This window comes from Elephas maximus, chromosome 8 (genome assembly GCF_024166365.1).
Source record: "Elephas maximus indicus isolate mEleMax1 chromosome 8, mEleMax1 primary haplotype, whole genome shotgun sequence".
Classification (NCBI taxonomy): Eukaryota; Metazoa; Chordata; class Mammalia; order Proboscidea; family Elephantidae; genus Elephas; species Elephas maximus.
Window position 1 is genome coordinate 35745099 of NC_064826.1, and position 17670 is coordinate 35762768.

Sequence of the window (17670 nt, forward strand, 5' to 3'; positions counted from 1 at the left end):
TTTTTTTGTTAAATTAGGCCAACAGCAGTGTTATTTTTAGATTACTTCACTTTCTCTTCTTAATGGGCTGGTATACAAAATAGGACAGAAAATGCACCATATGCCACAGCAAATGCTCAAATCCTAAATTCTTAAAGCTCTCATGGAAATAAAAGAGATCTCTATCTTAAAATATGAGATTTCTAGTCAGATGAAAGTAAGACTACAACTCTTCTGACAGATATTTATCAGTTGACAAGAAATATATATACTTTGTTTTAAAAAACGTTTTAGGGAATTTTTTTCCTTTAATCATTTATAAAATTTCCCCTTTAATCATTTTAAAAATAAATATGTGGTAAGAAAACAGCTAAATATGAATGAATGCATTGACTTACATTTATGATTGAGTTAATATTTCAAACATACAACACTTTCAAATCCTATAGTGACTGGCATAGTTCTTCATTTCCTAAAGTTACAAAATTTATATGGCTCATCTAGTTGCTCTTTCATAAAATCAGTCTGAAGTCTGAATTAAGCAGATGTAAATCTTGAAAAAAGAGAAACTTTTAAAATTTACTCTGTATTTCAACACATTGCATTCTCATTTTATGATTACAATTACATTCCCCAAAACTATGCTGCTATTTTTATTTACATTATTGGATCAAGTTATAAAGATGAGACAAAATATTTGACATTAAAGATATCTATATGTACATAACACATGATTTGGGCATAAAAATACACACTAATTAAAAAAGAAATTCTCCCCCCTTTTATCAGTGCCATGTAATCCAAACTATATTACAAAATATAAAATTAACTTTAAAATAGATTAATACATTAAACAAATATCATTTTATAGCAAAGCACTCACCCTGCTTTTATTGAAACAAACAAAACAACAGTACAATTTTCTGGAACTTCTAACCCACTAAATACAGTTTACAATCAGGGTGAGAAATACAAAGCACTTATTTCCTCCAAAAAATATCAAGTAACACATCAAATGTTTAGGTATTCTGTTGTGTTAATTCCATTAACTTATAATCTTCTGAGGACTTCATATGTGAAATGTGAACATCTAATTTTTTTCCGTAAAAACAGAACAAACAAGAGATATTGCTCGATATAGTTCATCATTCTATGTAACCTAGTTTTAACAGATTAAATACAGCAATTAAGTGAAACATATTTTGTAACTAACAAAGGCATTTAGGCATATAGAAGTTAATTTTCGAGTAACACCAGCTTACTGATAAATTGTAATTTGCCAACAAACAATTTTACCATATTACCTCAATAGACAAATGTATGATGCAAAACTAGGAAACAAGAATATTATAATTACTTAACACTGCTAAACTAATAGTGCTAATGGACTCTATGTAAAGATTATCTTAAACATATGTTCTAATTCTTAAATTTAAAAATGCACTTATCCAATTTGCATTTTGACAATCCCAAACACCTTAATTCTCAGATAGAGCCTCTAAGAATATTCAGGTCTAATGGCAGGAGGAATATTAGGCTGAACCCAAAAGAGAGTCTTAAAACTTTAAATAAATCATATTATCTTGCCAAAAAAACAGTATTAAAAAAAGCAAAAAGCTGAATTACTACAAATGTAAATGGCTGCTTTTAATGCCACTCAGGTTTTATGATTACTTGGTAGGCAGAATTGCATGGTAATGCTGTTAGTTGTTAGTTGCTGTTGATTCTAACTCATGGAGACCCTGCAAGTGCAGAGTAGAACAGCTCCACAGGATGCATTTTCAAGGACCTTTTGGAAGGAGATCGCCAGGTCTATCTTCCAAGGCATCCCTGGGTTGATTTGAATCACCAACCTTTCAACCAGTAGCTGAGCACTCAGCCATTTGTGCTACCCATGGATCCTTAATAGCTGGCTTCAGAGGACAGGTCAATCAGGAAAGGGAACAGACAGCATTTACATGCTTGCAGAACTACACTACATTCTGTGCCAGATACCAGCTCTGTGCCGAAAGAAAATGTCATGTCTAAATTCTTACATAATATTTTACAAAGCCAGGCCAGTTAATCCTAAAGAGACCAACTTTCAAGGTAACAAAAAAGAGGCTATTTCTCAAACAAAGAAAAAAATCATGCTAAATTTTTATTGAATATTCAACCTCGTTCATACTTTTTTTTTTTTTTAAGTCAAGTAAGCAAGTAAACACTGCAAGTCTATGGATAAAAATTAAACAAGTAGAAAAACAGACTTCTGGCCAACATGGTGCCACAGACAGAAGCACCATGCTGTCCCTCCACAGCAAAGACCCGAGAAACTAAGTAAAACGGAGACAAATCTCATTCCTGAAACCCATGTCAAATGAAGAGATAAATAACTCACCCAAACACTGAATGGGGTAAGAAACTCACACAGGACAGAGAGCAAGGAGGGCCCCTATTGGCTAACGAAGCACAGCTTCGCCATCTTGGACTTCTTTGGGCGATTGGCGGAAAGGGATCACAGGAAAGCAGCTTCACAGGGCTCCTAGCAGGAGACACAGCACCCCCATAACCAGTGATACACACTTTCCGACCCCTGATTCTCTCCCCACTGCTCTAACTCCAAGCTTCCTGGCTTGCTACAGTGGCTCAGCCGGCCAGAAAGTGCAGTGTGTGTGTCACTTGGATTCACCCCACCCACATCGGAGATCGGCAGATAGGGAGTACAGAAAAGCAGCTTCATGAAGTTCCCAGCAGGAGACAGAGCACCCGGTAATGAACGATGTATACTTTCCTAACCCCCACTCTTCTCCCCACCCTATCCCCAACCTCTTCTGCTTACCACCAGCTGCAGTCTCTCAGCCAAGAGGCTATTGCTTTGGCCTCTGGCCACTTGGATTTGCCCCGCCCACACTGTTTCTTTTGGTTTCTTCAGTGCCTCCCACCACCTCCCCTTCCTTTCTCTTGAACACCAGGCTCCATGTACCATCTTTGCTGCTTCCTGAAAGGCTGTGAAGCCCCGCCCAACTGAGGAACCACTCTCCCAGCCTGTGACACCACACTGGTGGGATCCCTGTGGCTTTTGGTTTTTTTCCTTTTTTTTTTTTTTGCTTGTTTTGTTTTGCTTTGTTCTGTTCTGTTTGTTTATTTTTCTTTTCAAGCTTGGGAGCCCCTTCTAGCCAGGCTGCACTGCACAGCTTAGGAGCCACTTCTCGAATCTGCACAGCTGTGTAGGTGGGATCCCTGGGGGCATTTCTTTTTATCTCCCCCCCCCTTCTGTCTTTCTTCATTTCTCAGGTCTCCTCTCTCTATACTTACCTTCATTTCCTGTCTCCTGAATACCTGGCGCTGTGTGATATCTATACCCTCTCCAGCCAAGCTACTGGGAGACATTCCCTTGGTCTTCATGGCCACACTGGCGGGACCCTTGGAGGCTTTTCTTTTCTTCTTTTTCCTTTCTTTTCCAAATTTTTATCTAGTTATTTTCTTCTTTTTTCCTTTTTGTTTTTCCCCATTTCTCAGTTTCTCATCTCTCCATTCCAATGGCAAACTCCTTTAGCACTTTTTTTTGCTTTGTTTTTTTGTTTCCTTTTGGCTCCTGTTTTTCTCTTCTCTCTCTCCTCTTTCCCATACCCATAATAACTCTACACATCACAACCTTCCCCCCTCTTTCCTGCCTACCTAAACCGTGTGCTGAACATCACACCCCCAAGCAGCACAGACATGGCCTACCGAACCTGCCCAGCACTTATTCCTGGCCCACCCTGTCGGCCCTAGTACATGCCACAAACAACCCATCCCAGCCCCTCTCCTTGAGCGGGACTCGTTCTGCTGCACCACAGCTGAATGACTGGCCCTGCCCATTTGATACGGAGGTGAAAAGTATCGTGACTACAGACAAGCAAAGAACAAAGAATGCAGAGCCCACGTGCTCAGATATAACCAAGTAAAACAAAAAAGCAGGACAAGACAAACAAACCTACAATCAAGAAATGGAGAAAATAACTACTGAATGTCCTGAAGACAGCAGACAATATCAAAATATATTTAAAAAAAAAAAAAAAGATGGTCCCAGTAGGCATCCAAAACAAAACACCAGATGACTTTCTAATAGAAGAAAAGACACTAGAACTACCTGACAAAGAATTCAAATCTCTAATATTCTGAGCTATCCACAAGTTGAAGCAAAAATCAGACAAAAATGAGGAAAAAATAGAAACATTTATGGAAAAGACTGACAAATTCATGGAAAATAAAACAAAAAATGGAAGAATTCAGGAAAATAATACAGGAACAAAATGCCAAAATAAATTCACAACTAGAGATCATACAAAAACAGCAATTAGAAATCCAAAAGATAAACAACCGGATTTCAGAAATGGACAGTGTCACAGAAGGGCTGAGGAGCAGGTTTGAAATGATGGAAGACAGGATCAGCGTAATTGAAGACAAATACTTGGATACAACACTGTCTGAAGAAAAATCAGAAAAATGAAGAAACCCTGAAAATTATGTAGGATACAATCAAAAGCAAAAATATACGAGTGATCGGAGTTGCAGAACACGGAGGGAAAACAGAAAACACAGAGAAGATCACTGAAGAATTGCTAACAGAAAGCTTCCCTGATATCATGAATGATGAAAAGCTGACCATCCAAGAAGCTCAGTGAACCCCATGTAGGAAAGACCCCAAAAGAAAAACACCATGGCATATCATAATCACACTTGATAAAACCAAAGACAGAAAAAATCCTGTGAGCAGCACGAGAAAAACAAAAAGTTACATACAGAGGAGAAACAATAAGACTAAGCTCTGATTATCTGGCAGAAACCATGCAGGCAAGAATGCAATGGGATGACATACATAAAACCTTGAAAGAAAAAAACTGCCAAACAAGAATAATATATCCTGCAAAACTTTCCTTCAAATGTGATGGTGAAATTAGGACATTTCCAGAAAAGCAGAAATTAAGGGAATATGTAAAAAACCAAACCAAGCCTAAAAGAATTATTAAAGGGAGTCATTTGGTCTGAGAACAAACAACATCAGACTCCAGCCAGAATCAAGGCTGCAAGATTGTACCAGCCAGATACCAACCTAGGAAATGAATCCTCAAGGACTATCAAAAACCAAAAGAATTGCAACAGGGAACCAGGGAGGTTAAGCTGTAAATGACAACATCGTCAGAACAATAAAGAGAGAATAAACAGTGCTGGTATAGAACTCTCTATCTGAGAGAGGTGCAAGGCAATGCCAAGTAATAATAGACTGGTTCAATCCTAGGAAGATAAGGTTAAATTTCAAGGTAACCACAAAGAAATTTAATAAGCCTATTCATCAACATGAAGAAGAAAAACAAAGTCTCAATAAAAACAAAATCTATAAAAACAAAAGAAATGAAAAACAATTCCACAAACAAAAGGAACTGAGCACAAGAGAGTAAAAGGAACAAAGAAAATGTTAGCACCACAAAAAAAAGCAGTACAAAATGACAGCAATAAACACACACCTATCGATAATTCCTCTGAATGTAAATGGCCTAAATGCACCCATAAAGAAACACAGAGTGACAGAATGGATTTAAAAAAAAAAAACAGGATCCATCAATATGCTGTCTACAAGAGACACACCTTAGAAACAAAGACATAAACTTATTAAAAATCAAAGGATGGAAAAAAATATCAAGCAAATAACTACCAATAAAGAGAAGGAGTGGCAATACTAATCTCAGATAAAACAGACTTTAAAACAAAATCCACCATAAAAGACAAAGAAGAACACTATATAATGATTAAAGAGATGATCCATCATGAAGACTTAACCATAATAAACATCTACACACCCAATGACAGGGCTCCAAAATACATAAAACAAACTTTAACAGCACTGAAAAGAGAAACTGACAGTTCCACAGTAATAGCAGGAGACTTCAACAAACCACTCTCGGTAAAGGACAGAACATCTAGAAAGAAACTCAACAAAGATACAGAAGAGCTAAAGAGCACAATCAGCCAACTGACCTCATAGACATATACAGGACACTCAACCCCACAGCTGCAAAGTACATATTCTTTTCCAACACATATGGAACGTTCCCCAGAACAGACCACATCTTAGTCCACAGAGCAACTCTCAACAAAATCCAAAACACTGAGATAATACAAAGTATCTTCTCTGACCACAATGCCATCAAAGTAGAAATTAACAACAGGAACAGTAAGAAAAAAAAAATCAGTTACATGGAAACTAAATAACACCCTGCTTAAAAACCACTGGGTAATAGAAGAAATCAGAGATAGAATCAAACAAGAATGAAAACATATTGTACCAAAACCTTTCAGACAAAGCAAAGTCAGTCCTCAGAGGTCAATTTATAGCAATAGATGCACACATCCAAAAAAGAATAAAAAGGACAAAATCAAAACATTAGCTAAACAACCTGAAAAAATACAGAACAGCAAAAGAAGCCCACAGCTACCAGAAGAAAAGAAATAATAAAGATCAGAGCAGAAATAAATGCAATAGAGGACAGAAAAACAATAGAAAGAATCAACAAAACCAAAAGTTGGTTCTTTGAAAGGTTCAACAATATCAACAAACCACTGGCCAAATTGACAAAAGAAAAACAACAGAGGACACAAATAGCCCAAATAAGAAATGAAATGACACAACAGACCCAACTGAAATGAAAATGATCATAACAGTATTATGAAAAACCATACTCCAACAAATTTGAAAACCTAGAGGAAATGGACAAATTTCTAGAGAGACACTACCTACCCAAACTAACACAAAATGATGTTACAATCCAAAAAGACCCATAACAAGAGAAAAGGTTGAAAAGGTAACAAAAAAATTCCCAACAAAAAAAAAAAGCCCTGATCCAGATGGCTTCACTGGAGAATTCTACCAAATATTCAGAGAAGAGCTTATGCCAGTACTGCTCAAACTATTTCAGAGTATAGAAAAGGAAGCAATACTTCTGAATTCATTCTATGAAGCCAGCATAACCCTGATACCAAAACCAGGCAAAGACACCAAAAAAAAAAAAATTACAGACCAAGGTCTCTCATAAATAAAGATGCCAAAATTCTCAACAAAATTCTAGCCAATAGAATTCAGCATCACATCATGAAAACAATACTCCACGACCAAGTAGGATTCATACCAGGTATGCATGGAAGGTTCAACACTAGAATATCGATCAATGGAATCCACCACATAAAGGACAGAAAAGAATCACATGATCATCTCAATAGACAAAGAAAAAGCATTCGACAAAGTCCAACTCCCATTCCAGATAAAAACTCTCAATGAAATAGGTATAGAAGGGAAATTTCTGAACATAATAAAGGGCATCTATCTAAAACCAATGGCCAACATCATTCTCAATGGAGAGAGGCTGAAAACATTCTCCTTGAGAACAGGAACAACACAAGGATGCCCTTTATCACCACTTTTATTTAATATTGTGTTGGAAGTCCTAGCTAGAGCAATAAAGCAAGAACAGAAATAAAGGGCATCCAAATTGGTAATGAAAAAGTTAAACTCTCCCTATTTGTGGATGATATGATACTATACTAGAAAACCCAAAAGACTCCACGAGAAAACTACTGGAACTAATAGATTCAGCAGTCTCAGGATACAAAATAAACATACAAAAACCACTTGGATGCCTATACACTAATAAAGAGAATGGTGAATAGAAAATCATGAAAACGACACCATTTATCATAGCCCCTAAAAAAGTAAAACACTTGGGAATAAATTTAACCAGGGATGTAAAAGACCTATACAAAGAAAACTACAAAACACTACTGCAAGAAACCAAAAGAGATCTACATAAATGGAAAAACATACCATGCTCACGGATAGATTGGCTCAACACTGTGAAAATGACAATTTTACCCAAAGCGATTTACAAATACAATGCAATACCAGTCCAAATACCAACAACATTCTTTAAAGAGATGGAAAAACTTGTCACAAACTTTATATGGAAAGGGAAGAAGTCCCGGACAAGTAAAGCAGTATTGAAGAAGAATAAAGTTGAAGGACTCGGACTACTTGACCTCAGAACCTACTATACAGCTACAGTAGTCAAAACAACCTGGTACTGGTACAACAGATACACTGGCCAATGGAACAGAATTGAGAACCCAGATGTAAATCCATCCACCTATGGTCACCTGATCTTTGACAAGGGCCCAAACTCCATCAAATGGGGAAAAGATCATCTTTTTAACAAATGGTGCTGGCAAAACTGGATGTCCATCTGCAAAAAAATGAAACAGGACCCATAATTCACACCATACACAAAAAGTAACTCAAAATGGATCAAAGACCTAAATATAAAGCCAAAAACTATGAAGTTCATAGAAGAAAAAATAGGATCAATGCCTAATACACGGCATTAACAAGGTACAAACCACAACTAACAACACACAGCTCCAGAGGATAAGCTAGATAATGGGGATCTTCTAAAAATTAAACACTTATCCTCATCAAAGACTTCACCAAAAGAGTAAAAAGAGAACCTACAGACCGGGAAAAAATCAGGGGCTATTACAAATCAAATAAAGGGCTAATCTCAAAAATCTACAAGAAAACTCAACACCTCTACAACCAAAAGACAAATAATCCAATTAAAAAATGGGCAAAAGAAATGAACAGGTACTTCACCAAAGGAGACATTCAGTCATCCAAAAGACACATCAGGAAATGCTCACGATCTCCATTAGAGAAATGCAAATCAAAACCACATTGAGATACCATCTCACCCCGGCATTACTGGCACAAATCAATAAAATGGGAAATAACAAATGCTGGAGAGGCTGCGGGGAGATCAGAACTCTTAAGCACTGCTGGTAGGAATGCAAAATGATACAACCATTTTGGAAAACGATATGGCGCTTCCTTAGAAGGCTGGAAATAGAAATACCATATGATCCAGCAATCCCACTCCTAGGAATACATCCTAGAGAAATAAGAGTCATCACATGAATAGACATATGCACACCCATGTTCGCTGCAGCATTGTTCACAATAGGAAAAAGATGGAAACAACCTAGATGCCATTCAACAGATGAATGGATAAACAAACTGTGGTACATACCACAATGGAGTATTATGCAATGATAAAGAACAACCACGAATCTGAAGCATCTCAACATGGATGAATCTGAAGAACATTATGCTGAGTAAATAAGTCAATCACAAAAGGACAAATATTGTAATGAGACCACTACTGTAAAAACTCATGAAAAGGTTTACATACAAAAAGAAACAATCTTTGATGGTTATGAGGGAGCAAAGGGGTGGGGATGGAAAAAACACTTAATAGACAATAAAGAAGCAGTAACTTTGTGAAGGGTAAGTCAGTACGCAATACTGGGGAATCCAGCACAACCTGTACAAGGCAAGGTCATGGTAGCTCCACAGACACATCAAACTCCCTGAGGAACCGAATTGCTGGGGTGAGGGCTGTGGGGACCATGGTCTTAGGAACATCTAGCTCAACTGGCATGACATAGTTCATAAACAAAATGTTCTATAATCTACTTTGGTGAGTAGCATCTGGGGCCTTAAAAGCCTGCAAGCAGCCATCCAGGATACTGCACTGGTCTCACCCCTTCAGGGGCAAGGAAGAATGAAGAAAACTAAAGATACAAGGGAAAGATTAGTCCAAAGGACTAATGGACCTCATCTACCATGGCCTCTACCAAACTAAGTCCAGTACAACTAGATAGTGCCTGGCTACCACCACTGACTACTCTAACAGGGATCACAATAGAGGGTCCCACAAAGAGCTGGAGAAAAATGTAGAAAAAAATTCTAACTCAAAAAGAAAGACCAGGCTTGCTGGCCTGACAGTGACTGGAGAAACTCTGAGAGTATGGCCCCTGAACACCCTTTTAGCTCAGTAATGAGGTCATTCCTGAAGTTCACCCTTCAGCCAGACTGAACAGGCCCATGGAACAAAAAGACCAAAGGGGCGCACCAGCCCTGCGGCAGGAACTGGAAGGCAAGAGGGAACAGGAAAGCTGGTAAAAGGGAATCCAGGGTTGAGAAGGGAGAGTGTTGACATGTCGTGGGGTTGGTAACCAACACCGCAGAACAATGTGTACTAACTATCTGATGGGGAACTAGTTTGTTCCATAAACCTTCATGTAAAGTACAATAAAAAAAATTTTTTTTAAGAAAAATGTATCGATATTCTTATTAGGTGATGTGTTTGTGTCTAAGTAGTATTTTTTTTTTGTCTTTCTTATTTGCTTAAATTCACATTTAAACTACTTAACATTAATGTTCACCATATATTTACTTCAGAATTTTACTAAAGTTTACCTCTAAGTAAGAACAATGGAATCCCAAGCATCTATATTTCATGAACAGATATTTCTAAGGCTGGACTAGTTTTTTAAAACAACCATTACAGAACTAGTGTATTGATTTAAAATCATCTATTGTTCCCAATGGAAATGAATCCCTTCCTATGATACAATATTGCATAAGAACAGCTACTATCCACACACAGTAACCACTTTTTGAACACATCCCTTTTATTACAGGATTACTAACATATGCTCCCAACACCAACAAGCTAAAGAATATGTACCATTTGCCAAACCTTTCTTCCACTGCGCACATATCTCCTCAGTAAATAATTATTTCCAGACAAACAGGAAAGGGAATTGCACTTCATTGACTAAATTATCCAAATGTATCTTCCTAGTCCTGAAGGGGAGAGAAGAGACAGGAATGTGAAAGTATCTTCAAAAGGATCTTCCTTAATGCCTGAGACCTATAAAGAAAAGTCTGGTATTTTGAACCCAATTTCCCCAGTGTGCACATGTAAAATGACAGTCTGCAATATATACAGAATAGCGCATTACACGGCCACAGCAATCCTCTATAAAGAGCTCACATCACAGAATAAAATGGTCTGGGCCACCACAAAAAGGAGAGGATTCCAAATAAAATACATACGGCTAATTACTTAGCCTTATTATAAACATAGAAAAATACTCCATTTCAAAACCAGGAACACTGGCTTCCTAAATTTAAAAATAGCCAAGATAAGAGCAAAATCCTCAGCTGTGTCGTAGGCTCAGGAAGATGTCCTCAGAATAGCAGAGCATCTCCTCAGAACAGGAAAGCAGCGATCCTTTGAAAGAAAGTAAACTACCAAATTAAATGATATGGAAATCATTTCATCCAAAGCCATTACTGGAATTCAAGAAAAACTAACAGGAGAGTCACAACATGATACCCAGGAAGGAAGACTCTTTCAAATATATAAGACTGCTTATAAAACATATTTCTCCAGGTAATGATACTTTATTGTAATGATGAATTTATAAATCTAAAAACATATTCAAAGCAAACTGATAAGGTCAAAGGCTTTGATTTGAAAAAAAAAAGAAAAAACGCTGTAAAATTTAGACAATCTTAAAATAAAATGGGCCAACATGTACTTTTGCCATATCTAATAGCTTCGGAGAACTTCATGAATAAACAATTGTAACTTCACTTGCAAATACCACAAACAAAATTCAAAATTAGTTTTTAAGTTTCAGGTTTCAAGTTCCCAAGGATGTACTGGTTCAGACAGAGACAGTATTTGACTTCTGAGCACATCCAAGAAGTCATATTTTCCTATAAAGAATATTCCTGGATCAGCTGTTTGTAACTTAACTGCCTGGCCAAAGGGGGCAAGAAATGAGGAACCTGGTATATTTGCTTTAGATAAAATGCTTATTTCCCATTCTTCCAGCTCCTCAGAATTCACAGGGTCAGGTATGCACATTCTTTCTCAACTGAACAGGCTGCCTTATCATAAACCCTGCACCTCTATTTTTTTAGGCTAAAAAATACACAAAGTCAAACAAAGAAAACACTACTGCAGAAAAAAATGGGGGAGGGGTGCTAGGAAAAAGGACAGTCACAGCATCCATGGTTACCCTTGAAGAGAGGGCATCTACTATATGTGAGGGTCTTCACAATGTTATTTTTAATGCACACAGAAATACCCCAAGATAGGTATTTTGATCCATATGTTACAGATAAGAAAATCAGGTTCGGAGATTAAATAACTTGCCCAAGGTCAGACATCCAGTATGTAGCTGAACCTAGGATTTGCTCTCCAACTGTCTGATGCCAACCAAGCCCTCCCCTTTCTATGACGTCAAGCCCACATCTGAGTTAATGAATATTACTGCGTGGACCAATGCTGCAAAGAACTACAGAAGAAATAGAAGAACATCACCTCTGCCCTCCAGACAGTTAACATCTATGAGGCATCCTGAAGATTCAAATGCCTAATTCATGAGAAGCGTGTGGTATATATAAAGGAAAGAGCACTAGACTAGGAGGGGGGTGATTTAGTCTAGGCTTTGCTACTTAGCCATATAATCTTGGATAAAAAGTAATTTCTAGAGACCATATAATATCTGCCTTAATTATCTTTAAGAATTATTTCAAAGATCCAGTCAGATACTACAAGAAAGAATCTTATTAATTATAAAATGTTTTACCAATATAAAATGTTAATACTGCTACACAAGTGTGCAAAGTCAGGCCACTAGAAAATGAGGGGTAGGTACCTGGATTCAGCAATGAAAGAATTAGCTGACTCACTTTTGTTTCCCCTCCTTTTTGGTTTGCTTCGTTCTGGTTTTTTAAAAGTGAGTGCTCTAGGAGTAAGCGATTAACCAACTGGTTAGGGCTCTTTCTCCCTGAGTTGCCATGTCAAGTCATGTTCTCAACACTGACCCAACAACTCTTCCTTTTACAACTGTGCAAACGAGCCAGTCCAGGCAGCCTGCCTACCTGCTAGTCAAAAGGCAAAGTAGATCTATTTCCCTCTCCTTTTTTCCCTTTACTCCCCCCATCTTCTTCAGCTATATTATAAAACTAAAGCTCTGTGCTCAAATGTCTAGCCTACCCCTAAATCCAAAACTACACTCCAAAGTAAATTCCTTCTCTAATTCCACAGAAAAAGATGAGATGACCATTTTGCCAGGTGATACAGGAAGGAGACTAAAGGTGCAAAGCATGGAAATCATGTGATTAAGAGATTCCCTGAGAAAACGGAGACTGTGCAAAAATAAATAAAAAGCAGCAGAAGAAGCCTCTGGGTGACTGGAGAGAGTCTAATGGACTAGGTTAGCATCAACCACAAGTATTTAAATAAACTATATTAATTATTGTGTCTTAAACATAAATTTCCATCAACTTTTTCAACACAAATTAATCTTTAGAATTTTTTTTTCCTATGGGAAACATGTACTTCCAATTCCAACCAACCAGCCTGTCTACACTTCAAATATGTATCGTTGAAGAACACTTACTGAAATTCATAAAAATAATTCCCAAATCTTCATTTTTATTTTGTGCAACATTAAGGCAGTCACTATGATAACGGGCAATCTGAACTCAAAGAAGACAAAAGAATAAAAAATTTTATCATTTAAATGTCACAGCAGAAATAACTTACACACAAATTGGAACAAAGTTATATATCCCAGGCTTTAAATACATAATGAGTATTTCTAATTTTCAAATCTGTCCCTTTCCTTCCCCCTCTCTCTCTGTCTTATTTTAGAGAAAGTTAATAGTATGCTGTCCTTTCTACAATTTATAAGTTGTTTTCTACGTATGAAATTGGAGACTTCCGTTCTTTTAGATTAGTAATAGAAATTTTAAATGATCACTGAATCAATACAACTGTTGAAAATAGGTGAAAATTTTGTTAGAACTTCAGAGGTTATGAATTTATTATTATGTGTTGTTGTTGTTAGGTGCTATTGAGTCTGTTCCGATTCACAGCGATCCTTCATACACCAGAATGATACACTGCCCAGTCCCGCATCATCCCTGAGCCCACTGTTGCAGCCACTGTGTTACCCGTCTCACTGAGGTCTTCTCTCTTTCGCTGACCCTCTACTTTACCAAGCCTGAGGTCCTTCTCCAGGGACTAGTAAGTAGCTCCTAGTCTTATGTGGAGTAGTTAAATATTTTATATTCTAAGTCACAATTTTATTTCTGATGATGAGTGAAATCTTGGTTCTATACCAATTCCTTATTTATCTAGAAAAAAAATATGTTTTAGAAATTCCATGTAAAATTTTAGTACGGGGTTGCTAAAACGATCGTTTTTTTTATCATCTCATCTGAGTCACCGAGGATGTTTGTTTAAAAATGCTGATTCCTGGTCCTTCTCCAGAGCTACAAAGAAGTCAGAATATCCAGGTCAAACCAGGAAATCTGCATTTTAACAGTTTCCCCCAAGTAATTCTTATGAACTGTAAATTTGGGAACTACTCTTTTAGAATACATAATAATTTATATATGTATATCTTATCAATAAACCATTCATAACCATTTTCACCTCAATTACCACAGCAAATTTTTTCACTTATTTAAATTGTATTTAAGATGTTTCCTCAGCAGCATCACCTATAACATTTTATAAACCACTAGGCTAAAACTATATTAGATATCTTTGTTCAAGTGAATGGTTTTATTTTCTAGCAATAAAAGGTTATTTCTTCAACTAAAACTGTATGTAACTTGGTTTGTCATAATTTACTTAGGCAGTTTACAACAGAGAATCCAACTGCCACATCAAAAAACACACAGAATTTAGTCTTTTACTACAACCATATTGAAATTTAAATTAAGACTGGTGAAACTACTAAGTGTTATAGTTGAAAAATATGTCATGACTGAAAAAGAGAAATGTCAGCATAGCTCTTTATTTATGAAAATAAAGGTTACAAATGCACATATTAATAACTTTTTCAATTAGATCTTTCTTAATTTTTATTGCCTATGCCATCAAACAGTATTTTCACCTCTAGTTGTATTTCCTCATCCTTAACATTTTCAAAAAAATAAAAAGAGAACTTCACTCAGAGGGAGACCATAATAGTTCATTAGCTATGCATATCTCAGCAGCCGCCATACCTGACTGCATTAGGTCTTTTTTCACTTTTCATTTTTAGGTCGCACAAATACTGTAAGTAATGTAATAAAACCACAGACTTGTCTGTATTTTCTCCTACAGCCATGCTCTGACTCATAAATATTTCATTTCTTGTTGTCTTAACTCTAAAGGAGATTAGCCTGTATTTTTCATAAATGCTTTATTTTTAAAACTCCTCTCTTCTGACAGCCATTCTGACCAAGACTTTGGTAAACTGCTAGCAGGACACCACCATAAAAAGCATTTCCATTCAACACAATGGCAACCACCTGTGCCAATGAACCCAATTATTAGACTCAGAATATAAAATCTATATAATTCTAAACTAAGTTACTTTACAAGGAAATGCAATATTATATAACAGGGGCGTGCGTTCTGAGCCTTAAAATAATAAAAGAATAGAGTTCACATAAGAGTCTTTAGCAAAGAAAAGGAAAATTCAAGATGAACTCGAAAGGAGACTGAGGGGATGAGAGCACCATCGGTCAGTTAGGAATCGAAAATCACTCATTGTTTATTCAAGGTGTTAAATAGGGGAAGAAGAAATATAAAAATTCCAAGAAAGGAACAGAAATGATGTCCAATTTAACAACTCTTTTATATCAAAATGCTACCTCTAAGTCAGGCTTCCTGTCAAAAGAAAGATGTGTATTCTGGGGAAAAAAAAAAACGAGTCAAGCAGTCAGCTAGCTGGCTGAGTGTTGTGGATTTGCCCATAGCAAGGCAGAAAGAACATCAAGGAAAAGAACTTTACTATTCCTCATTTTTAGTCTTTTCATCCATCTTCCCCACCACCTCCAGCTGAGACTTTGTAATCTACAAAGTTTATATCAAAAACAAGAACAGAACTATTGCTCTAGACAAGACTCTGCAAGGTTGGTTTTAGTTATCTTTAAAAATGTTTAAAAAAATAAATAAATACCAGATTTAAAAAAAAAAAAAAAAAAAACCTAGCTAAAGGTCCACATAAGTAAATATATTAGGAGACTGTCCTTCCTCACCCAAAATCACAGAGGGAAACCTAATAAATAGCCATTCCAGCTGACTGAGAGCCCTGGTATGATCAGCATTCAATTTCCCATTCCATCCAGATATAAGTGGTGCAAATGGTTTGCTCTAGACTACTAACTGAAAGGTTGGCAGTTTGAACCTACCTAGTAGCATCACAAAAGAAAGGCCTGGCAATCTGCTTCTGTAAATACTACAGCCAGGAGAACCCTGTTCACAGGGTCACCATGAGACAGAACTGACTCAACAGCACAGGGTTTTTTATGGAGCCCTGGTTTTTTTTTTTTGGTGGCATAGTGATTAAGAGCTACAGCTGCTAAGCAAAAGGCTGGCAACCTGAATCCACCAGCTACTCCTTGGAAACCCTATGGGGCAATTCTACTCTGTCCTATAGGGTCGCTATGAGTCAGAACTGACTCGACAGCATCAGGTCTGACTTTTGGTTTTGGTATATTTACATATATGTGCTCGGCAAAATAGTCTGTGGCCTAATATTGCCCCACTACCTGATTTTGATTGGCTCGTGAGGTAAGAATTTTTTTTTAATATTTTAAATGGTTGAATAAAACACAAAAGAAGAATAATATTTCATAAAATATGAAAATAAAATTTCAGTGTCCATAAATAAAATTTACTGGACCCCAGCCACACACACTAGTTTAAGTACTGTCTATAGCTGCTCTCACATTACAATGGAGGACTTGAATGACTGTGACATTGAACTATGGCCCATGAAGTCTAAAATATTTACTACCTAGCTCTTAAAAGAAAAAGCTTGCTGACTCTCTAAAATAAAAAATGGCTTGGGATAAATATCTCATTTATTGAAATTATGTATTATTAAAAGTGAAATTATGACCCTCCAACCTCAGAATACATAAATTAAAAAAAGAAAATATGCAAAGAACCACAAGAGCTACACAGGGGTTGTTCAACCTCAGAAGTGCCATACACGGCAAGGTATAATACAGGAGACATGGCATAAAGACATGGCTCAAAATGGGCTGAAGCAGACCCCCCCCCAAAAAATCTAAGGACACTTCAAGATCCTATTTAGGTATGGGGAAAATATTAGGGAAGGGATCAGCCTACTGTTTGGTGACCATGGTATGTTATCATCAGATAACCGAAATAAATCAGAACTTCTTGAATTCAAGGTATTATTTACCTTCTCCACCAAAAAAAGAAATTGTAGAAGCTGAAACTGAAAATCAAATGTGATTAATAGGAAAGCAATACTCAGGAATTAAAAGGAACAAGGATTTAACTAAAATTAGTTCAAATATACAGGACCAATAAATTACATTCTCCAAGTACAACAAAAAAAATCTTTTAAATATCATCACAGAACCATAGTGGATAACCTTTTAAGAGTTACACACTACAGGAGGGCAAATATAATACATAAATAAAAGGAAGAATGTTCCTTTAGTTTTTTAAGATAAAAGGATTCTAGAAAATGAAGATCAGTGAGCTTGACACTGATCCACAACAAAACTCTAGAACAGGTTATTAAACAGATGACTATGAACACTTAAAAATTTAAATAAAAAAAAAACTTGCTATGGATTTGTTAAAAATAAGCCATGCCAAACCTTGTTTCCTTTTCTGACATTGTTACTACACGAGTGGATCAGAGAAGTGCATAGCTGTACAAGAAACCAAGAAAAGTATGGAGAAAATCTCTCAAGGCCAACTTAGGGTAACTTCAATTACT

The 17670-nt window shown here is 36.6% G+C and overlaps 1 protein-coding gene across 7 annotated transcripts in view; it reads right to left on the minus strand.

Annotated features, from left to right (window-relative positions):
* The window catches only part of FOXP2 (forkhead box P2), a 636455-nt gene that overhangs the window by 599777 nt on the left and 19008 nt on the right, over positions 1–17670 (minus strand). The window lies entirely within an intron of this gene.